The sequence below is a fragment of the Corapipo altera genome, unplaced genomic scaffold (assembly GCF_003945725.1).
Source record: "Corapipo altera isolate COAL_440 unplaced genomic scaffold, ASM394572v1 1, whole genome shotgun sequence".
Taxonomy (NCBI): domain Eukaryota; kingdom Metazoa; phylum Chordata; class Aves; order Passeriformes; family Pipridae; genus Corapipo; species Corapipo altera.
The window spans coordinates 740,388-753,543 of record NW_020884873.1 but is presented as its reverse complement, the minus strand read 5'-3'; the positions used below and the strand labels follow the sequence as shown (position 1 = coordinate 753,543).

The following is a 13,156-nucleotide window of genomic DNA, read 5'->3' as shown; positions in this document are numbered from 1 at the left end:
AGGGTGGGCAACCATGGCTAGTTTGGAACTTATTCAGTCAAGTTCTTTCTGTACCAAAAAGCTCGATACTTCCTTCAGAGATTAATTCTAGCAGCCTGGTTACCTCCTGTCTTATTGTAGTTTTGTTTAGTGGGGATTCTTCCAGGAGAATAATCTTTCTGGAATTTATGCTGCAGGAGCCAGGATCCCTATTTTGAAATCACACATATGGTGTTGCCAACTCCTGGCATTCAAAAAAACCCCCCAGCAACAACAACAAAAAAACCCCCACCAAGAACATTGGCTCTAGGAGTGTAGGATTTTAAACAACAGTAGTTCATCTTTTCACATATTTATGCTGTTATCATTGGGCTTTGACATTTTCAGTGTACCTAAGGCAATATTATCCTACAGGCAAAACCACAGACTTGAGAAAAAGGACCTAAGCAAACCCACTCATTTGATCCAACATGAGGACAAGGTAACAAGTTCAACCCAAACAGGAAAACTTGTCTAAACAGCTTCAACCCTTTGATTATAAACAGAGGCAGTGCAACTTCAGCTCCTGATTTGAGTTTTACTTTGATTAGTCTTTTTAAAAATTACTTTTAAGTTGTTAAAATTCTATAAGCCAATGCTATAAATGGAAGAATATTTTGGTGCAGAAGCCTGGGTAGTAGTTGATAGATGGCAGAGCAATTGCTCCAAGAAGTTTACAAGGTAAGGCTACAATTATGTAAAAGTTTCCATGTGTTCTCCTTAGCCTCACCGGAATTCAACAGCCTGACCCTTGAGCAGATCAAAACACCACAGATCAAGTGGTTGTATTTTGCCTAAAATCCCAATCTAGCATTTCGATTCACACAGATTCAAACATGTTTAGATCCGGTCAAAACCAAGCAGAGGTTCTCTTATCCTCCCTCCTCCCCATTTTCTGTGCACTGAGGAAATGTGGAATGAATCTTACTTCAGCCCTCCTGATGTGGGAAGACAGCAAAAGAAAGCCACACACGAACTGGCTTATCAGAAGCATGTGTGTATCACAAAAACCAAGGCTGTCTTTGAAGACCAAGCAAGGATTCAGCAAGGTTATTTCTATATGTTAAGCTTGAAGTGCATGTATAATCCCACAGAAGTCTGTGGGTTTTGACCTTCCATAGACTTGCATTTGAATGCTTCACTAGAGGAAAAAGAATGTTGTTATCTCTAAAATTACTCTGGCCTTCCCTCGGCCTTGCCACTGAACCACGTGGTCCTAACTCAATGTGCCTACCTGGCTCTGAAGAGACAGCCAAAAGTGCCAAACAAAATTTATATGTGCAGCAAACAGTTTGAAGCAATTTCCTTATAGTTGGTTGTATTATAAATCATTTGTGGTGTTAATCGAGTACATCTGGAAATTAAGTATATAATTGCAGAGTCATAGACATTCCTAAGATATAATTAGATGCTTTCAGAGAGGGCTCATATGGGTTGTGATTTTATTCTTTGATTCTTCCATGGGTATTGCATTAACCATGTTGAAAACTGTGCTTTCATTTTTTCCCCTCTCAGTATTTTTGTGAATCCATAGCAAATAGCATTGAAAAATGATTCACAAACCTTCTTGAACAGTCCTCACACAATTGGCATAGAATGCCTCTGCTACCTAAAAAAAACTCTCAGACAAACGCTGTGGTTACCTATGACAACATCTGACTGGGGTAAATAACTTTTTCTGAGTCCTTTATGACCTTAAGCATGTGGGGACTGTGAAATAACTTCCCTCCTCCTTGTCCAGATGCTCTTGAACCACTGCTGCCACGATATACAGGCATTTTTTCAGTGACATCTCTTTAGTAGCTGCGTGCCTCGTCCATCCCATGCCTGTGCCCACCAGCATAATGCATCCCTCTTGAGTGGTACCTTTTCAGTGATTATTTGACCCTCTTCCACATCACTGTGTGCTCACAGGGTTTTAAACTGCTGCATGCATGGGACACATGGTTTGTGGGAGGCATCTGTTGCTTATTATCCATAGGCTCTTGAAAGAGCTCTTATCAATTAATTCTATCTCTCAGGTTTGGATTATAGAATGCAGTGGCAGATAAGGGATGGATAAAAAGACTTGACAATTAACATGTCATAAGATGAAATCTCCTTTGGGATTTGAATTTCACTTTGGCAGCGTTTTAAAAGAACAGACCATTCTGGTCATCCCGTTTTCCACCTTGTACAAGGTGAGGGTTATCAGACAGAACTGGGCTGGTGATTTTGAAAGGAAGGCTAGGAAAAAACCTGAGTATTTTTTCTAAGCACCGCTGGAAGTGACAAACGTGCCCCACTTAACTAGATTGTAAAGCCAGTGTGTCTTAAGACTGACAGCATCAGTATGGTAAATACACATTTCATTACTTCTGGTCAGCTACCTCCAGGATCTAATTTGCTGGTGTCACAGCTTGAGCGGCTGTTTCATGCCTGTGGGGAAATTTGGCAGGGCTTGTGCATTCAGAACCAAATGATTAGCTCCTACTTCCTTCCTAGTTTATTATTACAAGCTCGTGCCATGATAAAGTACTTAGAAACTAAAAAAGAAGGGGGGGAGTAAATCCCACAATGCGATGCCTGTTCACAGTAATTTTCAGCTCAGGGATGAGTCATGCTAGTGGAATTTCCAGCCAATAACCAGGTCCCAATTAAAAAAAAAAAAAAGGAAAGGGAGGCAAGGAGATATACAACATGTGAAATAAACAATATTCAAAAAGTAATAGGAAAATAAATGGTGTGCAACAGAGCTCAGAGTTCTCTTTTCAGAAGTCTATATCCTCAGTTCATTTCCTTTTAACAGAATGAAGAAGAGCTCAAATTTGCAAAACTACTAATTTTTAAGTACTCTAGCTTTTGAACGTCTCACTGAAACACATTGTGCCAGAACACAATTACCAGAAGTGCAAGTAGTTACATGTTGTGCTGACTTTAGGAGGAGCTGTGAATGCTCATCAGCTCTGTAAAATTAAAGTACTGGTGACTGCATCACATTATATAAGGCTAAACAAGTGGAACTAAAATCCTGAACAAATCTGACTTTTGTCAGCTCTTACAGAGTAAATCCTGCAATATCACAGTGTTTTCAAAGTGGGCATCTGAAATCCCCAAAGCTATGAGGATCTACTTCTTAGGAACCATTATAATCACCTACTGTATAATGCTGGACAAAAATAACATCAATGCAATTACTACAAGAAAATATTGAACACTATATCCAGATCTCTTGGATGTGTTGGAAATACTGGTCATTTTGGTGAGTGATTCTGCTACACTCATATATTTTCTTCTGGTGGCCAATAATGTTAATTTCACTCTAAATCATATGATGATTCATTCTCACCATGATTCACCTTACTTGATTTTAGGTACTTAAGTGGAATGACTAAGAGCCAGGATGACCTTTTCAGGCAGAGTACCTGTGGATTCATCTGAGATTGGAATGACTTTTGAAAGTGCACTGAAAGCCGAAGGGACTGTGGTCCCAGCCTGGCAAAATTCCTGCAGTCCTCTATCACTGGCTGCGGTGAGTCCAAGCCTTACAGCAAAGATGGATTTCACAGTCTTGGCCTCTGCTCTAGTCTTGCAGAGGTATCTCCACAGAAAGTCCCCAAGAAATAAATAGTATAGCAAAACATGCCTCTTTGGAATTGTAAACTATCATGATTAGATCCTACAGTTTAGGTAAAAACATCCTTACAGAATTTAGGGAGTACAGCCACACGCTGCAGTGAATTCTGGAGCAATTCCAGAGTGCCAACTGCAAGAAGAAAGGATTGTTTGAAATGGTCTTCAAGAGTCTGAACAAAGATGTTACAGCCTTGTAACAAAAATGTAAAGACTCCTTGAAAATAAGGGTATTTATTTCTGGGGTTTTTGTTTTTATCTACACATCTCCACAGGTTGTGCAGAGAACATTCCTTAATAAATAGTCTTTAGAAGAAATACTCCACGGGAGAAATGCAAACCCAGATATTCAAGATTTTCCATGCAAAAGAGAAATATTTTAACAAGAGAAAAGATAGCAAAAGCAGCAGTTCTCAATAATTCATGATTTGTGATTCAGGTTAACACATCAACTCTGGCATTCTGCTCTATGAATAGTGTCCTCAGCACTGTTGCTATTCTTGGTCTCAAGAAGCCAGTAATAACAATCTGCTGGTCATATTTTATAAATGAGCTTCAACATTTCATTGCTCTGAGGGACAGTTTTAAAGGGACAGGTATTTTTCCCATTTCTGCCCACAAACGCAGAATATGCAAACATCATCATGGTAGGTACAGTCCACCACGTTTTGCTGTCATTCTGAAGTAAATAGTCAGAAAGGAAATATTCTTCACACAATCAACTGGTACTACAATAGCATTAAGTAAATTCCAGAATGTTGATTTCAGTAAGGTTGATATCTTTTATGTATCACATTTTTAACACATCCAATATTTAATAAATTACTGCTAAAGATATACTTCTATCCCATCTTTCTAGTGCAAACTGGAGAGGGCAAAGCCCAAGCACAGACATTCAGACAGTGATGCTGAAAAAGTTTAAAACTAGATTAGAACTTCACAGATGGCATTTCTCCCTATTATTGATTCTGACTACACATGTACACCCCAAATACAACACTAATTCACACCCAGGCAGATATAGTTTGTTTTCTCTCCACTCTAGATTTTTATCTTCTCCCTAGTACTAAAATTATATCAGAAAGAATAATTCTGCTGAAGAAATATATGAATTTGTTTCCCTTCCCTCATTTCAGACCTTTACAGAGCCTCTGCAATTAAAGATTAGCCATCCCTTGTGGATGCATCCAAAGACATGCCAGTTAAACCACGTGCTTTAATTAAAATGCATCTTCTCTCTTGAGCCTGCGTGTGAATAACAGAAAACAAAAAAGGGCACAGAAAACATATCACATTACCTCATCGATTCCCTTAACTCTACCAAACTGTCCCTTTTCCAATCAACGCTTGTTCTCTGTCTTTGAGAGAGAAGCAAGAGCAAATTTCTGCCTGAACAACTGTAAAATGATCAGAGTTGTACATATGCCGGGTGGGAGGATGAAGCCGTGTTAGGTGGCTCCTCTGTTAAATTCCAAAAAGAACAAGTTAGGGAGAAAGGAAAAGAAAAAAATACTTCACATATATATTATCCTAAGAATGTACACATTCTCCATCAGTTGGGAGAAGTGCTTTCACAGCACAGCATCTACAGATCAAAACATACATAACAACATTTCAGTCTGCTCTCCATCATAGAGAAAAGGGCAAACAGATCACCTCATGATAAGGCTGAAGGAGAAGGCAGAGTGAATGAGTTAATTAACTAATCAGTTAATTAATGTAGATTTTGAATAATTTGAAATATTAGCAAGAAGTCTCTCTTTCCATGGTGTGAAACAATCTCTGAGGCGTCTTACATTTCAAAGTGTCCCATAGGACATGAAAAGGGATACTGGAAAAGATGTGTTTCGTGGATGATGAAGGACAAATTCATTCATGATGTTTAGTGCTTCAGCTCCAAAGTTGTGGATTCACCTCTGCAGATAATGAAAGTCTGTAATATAAGCTTCTGATGCTGAAACAGCTTCTGAACAACTACTGATGCTGAAAGGTGACATTAGAAAGTCATATAGAAAATTTCTGATGTTCAGAAGAACATGAAGACTGATGTTGCATGATGAGAAAACTGTGACCATGACCTATTCCATCACTGTTGTGCAGCTGAGAGGAACTGGACTGGACTGGTGTCAGCTGAACTTCATCTTACATGCTCTGGCAGAGAGTATGGGGGTAGAGACTGAGCCTTGTGAGTACCACAGAAGAGAAAATGCCTTAATTTTGAATTGATAGGGTGTATATATACCCTCTTACGTACACAAGTAAACTAGTTCTTAAAGGTAGAATGCAATGCTTTGCCATTTGCATTATCTACAAAGACCAGAGCTGGGAGGAAGTTCTCCCTTGGAGAAAATGGAGACCAAGGTGGAAGAGAACAAGACTTTATGTTCTCTTTCCATGTCAATTTATAATAAGAGAACAGACTAGACAAAATGGCTATTCCAGAATCCTAACTCCTTGTTCCATATCTGCAGGTGATTTTAATGGGAATTAGGTACTAAAGTGCTCCCAAGTATTTTCAAAATTTTGAGACTACTAGAGAGGTTTTGAAATTTGAAATCAGAATCCATTGATAGAAAAAAAAAAATTCTGTTCCAAATCTGATTTTGTGACACAAAGAATTCAAAAGCAGATGTGGGCTATGCTGTGTCCCCATCTAAGCTGCTGACTTCACTTTGGTCTCCCTGTCACCTTAAACAACCAGTCTGCCTTATTGTAACTCATTTTTCTATCAGCTCCTGCCCCTTAAACCCCCAGAAAAAAAGCTCAAAACACCTGCCACTTTCTTCAAGGGTCAGAGGAGTCATGACACGGTCAGGAAAACAGAAGTCTAAATCTAGATCACCAGTTTTCATATTCTGTGCTCAAAAATACTTATTATCTTTCTGCCCCAAGCCATAACTATAATGTGGGTATGGCTATCCCTGAAAGACTGCTTGCTCAGGTTTAAGTGCAAGTTTGCTTTCAGATCCAAGTGGAACCTGATGTTCTGTACTTTGATTATTCTGGTGTTCACATGTTCTCTAGATTGGCAAGAACTGACAAGACAACCTGCTGAGATTTTCTCTTGTTGTTTATACATAGTTCCTGCAGATGAATTTTTTTTTTTTTTAATTAAGAATTTGCTGTGCAGGTTGGGGGAGGGGATGTTGGTGGTTGTTTTGCTTGGTGGGTTTATTTTTTGCTTTTTCCCAACCTGTGCTGAAGAAGAGGCAAGCAGCCAGTGCCATTTCCCTGATTACTAGCAAGAGATGTAATTCTCTGTACAGCAAAGGCAAATTGCAAATCCACACAGAACATTTCAGTTGTGGTTACAGCTTGATTTTCAATTAATTTCTAGCGTGGCTTTAGGCTCAGTTCAGCCATATGTACAGATCTAATAAATTCAGAGCCACGTAAGAATGCTGTCACACCTGCTGCTCAGAAGTCACAAACACCACCAAACTCCAACACTGCAGAAACTCATAACTTGTCACTGCCACCTTCCCCTGCGGGGAAAACTCCAGCAGGATTTATTTGGTCATAGTGTATCAAGCACTTGGTTTTTAGTGCAGCTGCCACAGGTTGACTTGAAGGAAGTGAATGAGAGGAGTGAATACAAAGAGCTCACTAAATGGGTCAGGATTCTCAGCTGTTAGAAAGTCTTTTCAAATGTGACACTGCCACCCCACCTGCCCAAAAGAAGAGACTGGCCAGGGGAGAAGGACTGCTGCTGCCTATGAGAGGGATGACAGCCCAGCTGTTATATACTTTTCATGAAATACATAATTCTGCTACAATGTCCTCTCCCAGCACCTTAATGGCTTCAACTCACTAAGCTGAATCTTCTGCAACCGTGTTTACCAGATCAGGAAAACAATAATTCCTTCTACTTCAACTCTAATACATAGTCACCACATTTACATTTCATGGCACCCACTCATGTGCTGTCACAAGAACTTGCTTAAAAATTCTGCTTCTGTGAGTTTAACTAAGAGACTAAACATGCTGTTGTCTTCAAAGTGAGGACACCTTAATGCCACATTGGTCAGAACATTTATGCTGAGATTTCTGTACTTGGTGTTGAATTAATCTGGCTTCATTTTATCAAAATAAAAATTGTGCTTATCATCTAGGCTCCTTCTGTACTCTCTATGGAGAGATGGATCTGAAGAATTTGATTTATCCACTTAACCTTAAACAAACTGCCTTCTGCAGATGCTTTTCTCTCTCTGTGCAACTTCCATTTAAACTCCATTAAGAGTCAGATGAGACCAGAAACATCAGCTGTGTATGGTATGACGGCAGCTGCAACTCAGATTTGTAAAGCCATTTTGATGTCTTATGGCTCCTAATCTTTTTTGTCTAAATTGATATTATAAAGTTCAAATTTTGTTTACCTATTCTCTTTTCTCAGCAGTCTAAAAGTACATGATGGCCATGACTGAGCAAGACAAATAACTTTTAGCACACAAAGAGTTCTACTGAGCAAAAGATGTAAGCATGTCCATAAATTTTTTGCCTATGTGACAATGGCAGGCCCTGAATACAAAGAATCAATCAGGAGGTCAAGGTCTCTTTTTTGGAGTTGCCAAAGAGTAATAAACCCCTGAAACTTCCTTCTAATTTGTTTTATGTCTTTTATGGAGTGAGGTTGCCAAAAAGTCATTCAAAGGATAGTAAAATCTTGGTTCACTAGGTGATGCTGGGAGCACTGTTCTGCGGGTCCAGTGCTCTCTTAAAAGAAATTATTAGTCCCTGGTGTGGTCATGTGGTTTTTAAACTTGGCAGTTATCCAGTGGCCAAGAAGGATGCAGACAAATGGTTAGAAATACATTCATCAGCCTAATATCTTAGGCTGAGGTAGCTCAGTAGTAACAGTATGGAGAGCATACAGATTAAACTTCTATCTGGTTTGGCAGCTACATACCCTGTGAACACATAATTTAAAGTATTAAACCTTAGCCAATAGTTTTCTTTTATATATTTCTCTTTTAATACCTGACAGCTTTTCCCCAGGCATGACAATTGCTAGCCAGGCAAGAGAAGGCTTAATAAACTGAGAGATGAAATCAGCTGAGAAAAGGCTGTGTGGAAATCTTCAGACTTCCCTATGGTAGAATTGACTGTAAAACAAAAATATATAATTTTAGAACACTGTTACCTCATTTTAACTCAGGATTCTAAACTTTTACAGTCTCTTCTAAAATGGATGAATTTCAGATGACCTTAAATGAGTCAACATGACCTTTCCCAGACATAACCCACAGTAAATATTTACTGAGCTTTATTTCATAGGCATTAATTCATTGGTAACACAAAAAGCTTTCAGGTCACTAGATGATGCAGTATATAATACTGTAATTGTAACATTTAAAAATATGCATAGCTTAAAAGTGACAATGATTTTCTTTCCTACTTAACTTCTAGATATAAGTTCACCATGTATTTGTTTATGTCATTGTTCTTCCGTTTTATAAAGTATTTTTGTCACCAATAAAAGGGAAGCATGAAGATGAAGGATGATGACATAGATTTCCTTTGGGCTTTTATTTAATTCACAGCAAGTGGGGTTTCCATACATGAACACTGGTCATTTTGCATTACAGTAATCCAGGCAAAAAATATATTAGTCTAGTTGTCTGACTGCCACTTGCAGGTCTTGGTATGCTCATTTCTCAATAACTGCAATGCTATTTATATAAATATTTATAGTAATTTATAAATATATAAAATACAAACAACTAATTTATAAATATATTTTTATACATATAATGTATAAATACACATGTATATAAATATATTAAAATATATAAATAAATCTCTCTTATTGCACTCAAAATTCAAGCAATAAATTCATTTCCTAAGCTCTTACCCAACTCAGTGACTGAACCAAAGCTTTTTTTCATGATCCTCCTATGAGTATACCAAACTACATGTGGTTCTTCTTCCACAAATGTGACTATGAAAAGTCGCTAGAATCAGTTTTGTAAATGTATATAGATGTCTTAGATATAGATAGCATCTACAAGATCCTTCAAAAAAGCAGAGCTGGGCACCAATATATTTTTTTTTGAAAGGCAAGTGTGCCTCTTTAAATCTCTCCAGCTTCAGAGCATGGTCCCTTATGTACATACACATACACAACCTACCCATCAGAAAAAGATGCAAGAACATGCACACTGGCAGCAGTGGGCCCCTGTGGTAACAGAAGCTGTTTCATCTCCAAGCAAACGAGTGGTTTCTCTTAGTTATTTATAGCTTTTTAAAATTTTAATTACACTGCTTACTTATTCTTTACCAGGTCCTTACTGACATCATTGAGTTTTCTCTCCTTTGCCATTCCAGTGTGCTCATACAGCAATGAAAACTCTTTATCTTCAGTATCAACCCGCAATGTTGTTTCTCAGCTTAGGTTTACTCCCAATGTAATTTTTGCCACCTAACTCGGGTACCAGGAGAGTCAATGGACAGAAGTACACTCCTGACCCAGCTGTTTCCCATCAGCCTTTAGAAATTTAAAGCAGCAGAGGAGGAGAAAGGTTTAGTGTTTTGTCAGGGTTCTTTTTGTGGCTGACAACAGATTATATTAAATATTTTAACTCTGGGAACGTTTTCGTAACACGAGAAGTAGGGAGACCACAGAGAAGAAATGTGTAGATCACTGATGCCGTGGAGTTTTCTGTCCATTCCTCAGACTTTAGAGGAGAAACTCATCACCCAACAGCACTGTGAGCTCCCTACAACTCACAGCACCAAAAGTTATTTGCAAGCAACAGCTTCTCCACAGCTTAATGAAACACCAGCAGTAACAGACTGGGTGCATACTCTGAGTTTGCTTCAAGTACCAGGTAAAAATTACTGGCTTAAATCACCCCAAAGATTTGGGTTATAAGCACAATTATGTTATTATAGCTCAGTCTGCAAACAAAAAATGTATTTATCTCTGGTAACAAAATTAGCTGTGCTTTTCTTATCTCTGCTGCTGCAAATACATCTCTTAGTCTGTATGTGAAGGAGAACATTCATGCTTGCACGTTTATGAATAAACTATAATCACTTTGACAGCATTCCTCTTCCTCATCTTATTAGCCCTGTGAGCTCTTCATTCAGTTCTCACACTTTGCATACCAAAAAGACAGAAAAACATCAATATCCTTATAAAGTTGCACACAAGTGCAGAATGTCTACATAAATAAGGAAATTAAACCCAAAGACCAGAAACCACGGTCTAAAAAGCAGGAATGTCTTAGTACTGGCCACAGTAAAAACAGAAGCAGGGGAAATCTTGGATTTTTTTCCCCCATTTTTCTCTACTTGAAAGCAGGAAAAAAACCAAGCACGCATGACTGATGGTAATGGAAGACCTATTTGTGTCCAATTCACTGGAGAAACAGTACAAGGACATATCATCCTTGTGAAATAATTTGTCCTGTATTCCTTGAGCCAGATGAAAGTCCTATTATGTACAAAACAACATGTGCAGATGAATACAGATTTGGGAGATCTATTATTCTCTCAATACACTGCCTTGGTGTAACTTGTCTTCACCTCTGTCATGAAAAAAAGGCTTCTCTCCGAGTGCCTCATATTGTCATAACGTGTGACATTTTTGACTAACCAAGAACAGGATTGAAAGTGCACAGCAGCACTGAGGGGTCATTCGTGATTAGAGCTCTTGCTGTGAAAGAAAACTGACGCATGATCCTGAAACATGGAACAATTAGCAAGTGTGAAATCAAAAAAAATCACACCACACCAGTTGTTAGCAAGGCACACGGAGCAAAACTAAAATGAAAGAGCTACATCTTTATAGCCCTGGACAGCTTTGCAATTCAGACATCTTTACGAGTAGATAACAGTTTCTTTCTCTAAGATGAGCTCTGTGCCTCATACTGATGTATTTGAAAATTTTCCTCTTCACACTGCTATGAGTTACAAGGTACTGTTATCTCAGACTGTCGCCCCACTACTCCCCTAACCTGCCAAGAAGTTTGTGGAGGAAAAGAAGATTTTGAGATCTGAAGAAAGATTCAAGAACATACCTGTGTCACTTAAGTTGTGACCAGTGTCACAAAGTTTTCTCTTGAAGTGCTAAGGGGGAAAAAAAAAAAAAAAAAAGAAAAAAATAGGTTCAGCAGTGTGCCCCGTGCAGCACAGCACACTGGAGCCTCTTCAGCCCATGAGCTGTAAGTTTTAAGGGCTTATAGAGCAACTCATTCTTCCATGTGGAATTAAATAATTACAAAAGGAAAACACTGTACTTCCTACAAGGCACCACTCTTGGTTGAAATCTGCTACAATCACATTACAAATAATTCCAAACACACAAAACCACGTCTCTGCCAGAAAAAAGCAGCTGCCACCTACACAGGGTAAAGCAGAGTTTGGAAGGTAAAGACCATGCTGTTTTATTAAGCTTCCTAGAAAAACCAGTAGCTATCATTCAGATGCAAGTCAGAAAAATGCAGTCATCCAACATGACATGAATACAGCTTGAAATGAAATGCCTACAGTTATCATCACCTGACACAGTACAGTTTGATCACTGTAGATGTGAGCATGGAAATGGAAACAAAGCCACCTTTTCCATTCAAACATGAATCCAGTCAATTCTCCTTGGGTTCCAGTTTGCCAGGTTAATGGCAAGATCATCCCTCCTTATTTCACACCAGGGAAGCTGTGATCTCAACATGTGGTCTCAGGATCATGCCATCCCTCACTGTGGCTAACCCCAGTGTTGCTTTGACTTTGCCTCATGGCTAGGCAAAGTACTGCCAAAGGTTTCTGCAGTAGCTGCAGAGCACTCTCAAATTTTTAAAGGTATTTACAGATCCAGTATAAAAAATTTTTGCTTTTAAAAATCCCACTGGCACCAATTTGTACCTTCACGGACCTACAAATCTGGCCTTTGTGACTTCCATGCCATGGGCTAAAGTACAATTCCTGCAGAACTAGCCTAACTCACTGATGTTAATGTTGATTTGTATTTGTTAAGAGAACTAAAGTATTTTGCCTGAAGCTGAAAAACTTGCATGTTTTTTTATTCCCACTTAAATTTTGAAAAAATTATTAGGAACATATTTGATATCCACATCTTACATGGTTGGTGCTGGTTTGTTTCATTTTAAGTATTTCATGTTAGCTACTCCAAGAAATTCCAGCATGTTTTTGCAAAAGCAGCTCAGAGTGAGGATCTAGGGAGAAAGACCAAGAGCACAGATAGAATAATGATTATAATTTAAACAAAACTCCTCAAGGGGTAGAAGAAGCTACAACTGTGATAACTAATTGATTTGATTCCACATATACAAAAAAATGATACGAAGGATTTTGGCCTGGTTAGACAGATTTATTTTTTAAGAGGGATTTAATTAAATACTCCTCAGATTTTTTTCTTTGAGATTTTAACTGTCAGGCAGCATATCCAAAAGAAAAACAATACCATCCAGGAAGTAATTATCTGCTTTAAGTGTGCTGTTTGACTTCTTTCCTGCTACAGTGATCTCTGGCAGAAGGAGAAAGCCAAGGAAGTTGGGGGAGGAGGAAA

General features: G+C 38.5%; 1 protein-coding gene across 1 annotated transcript in view; it reads right to left on the bottom strand.

Annotated features, from left to right (window-relative positions):
* PTPRO (protein tyrosine phosphatase, receptor type O) overlaps nucleotides 1–13,156 on the bottom strand; it is a 155,457-nt gene that overhangs the window by 69,488 nt on the left and 72,813 nt on the right.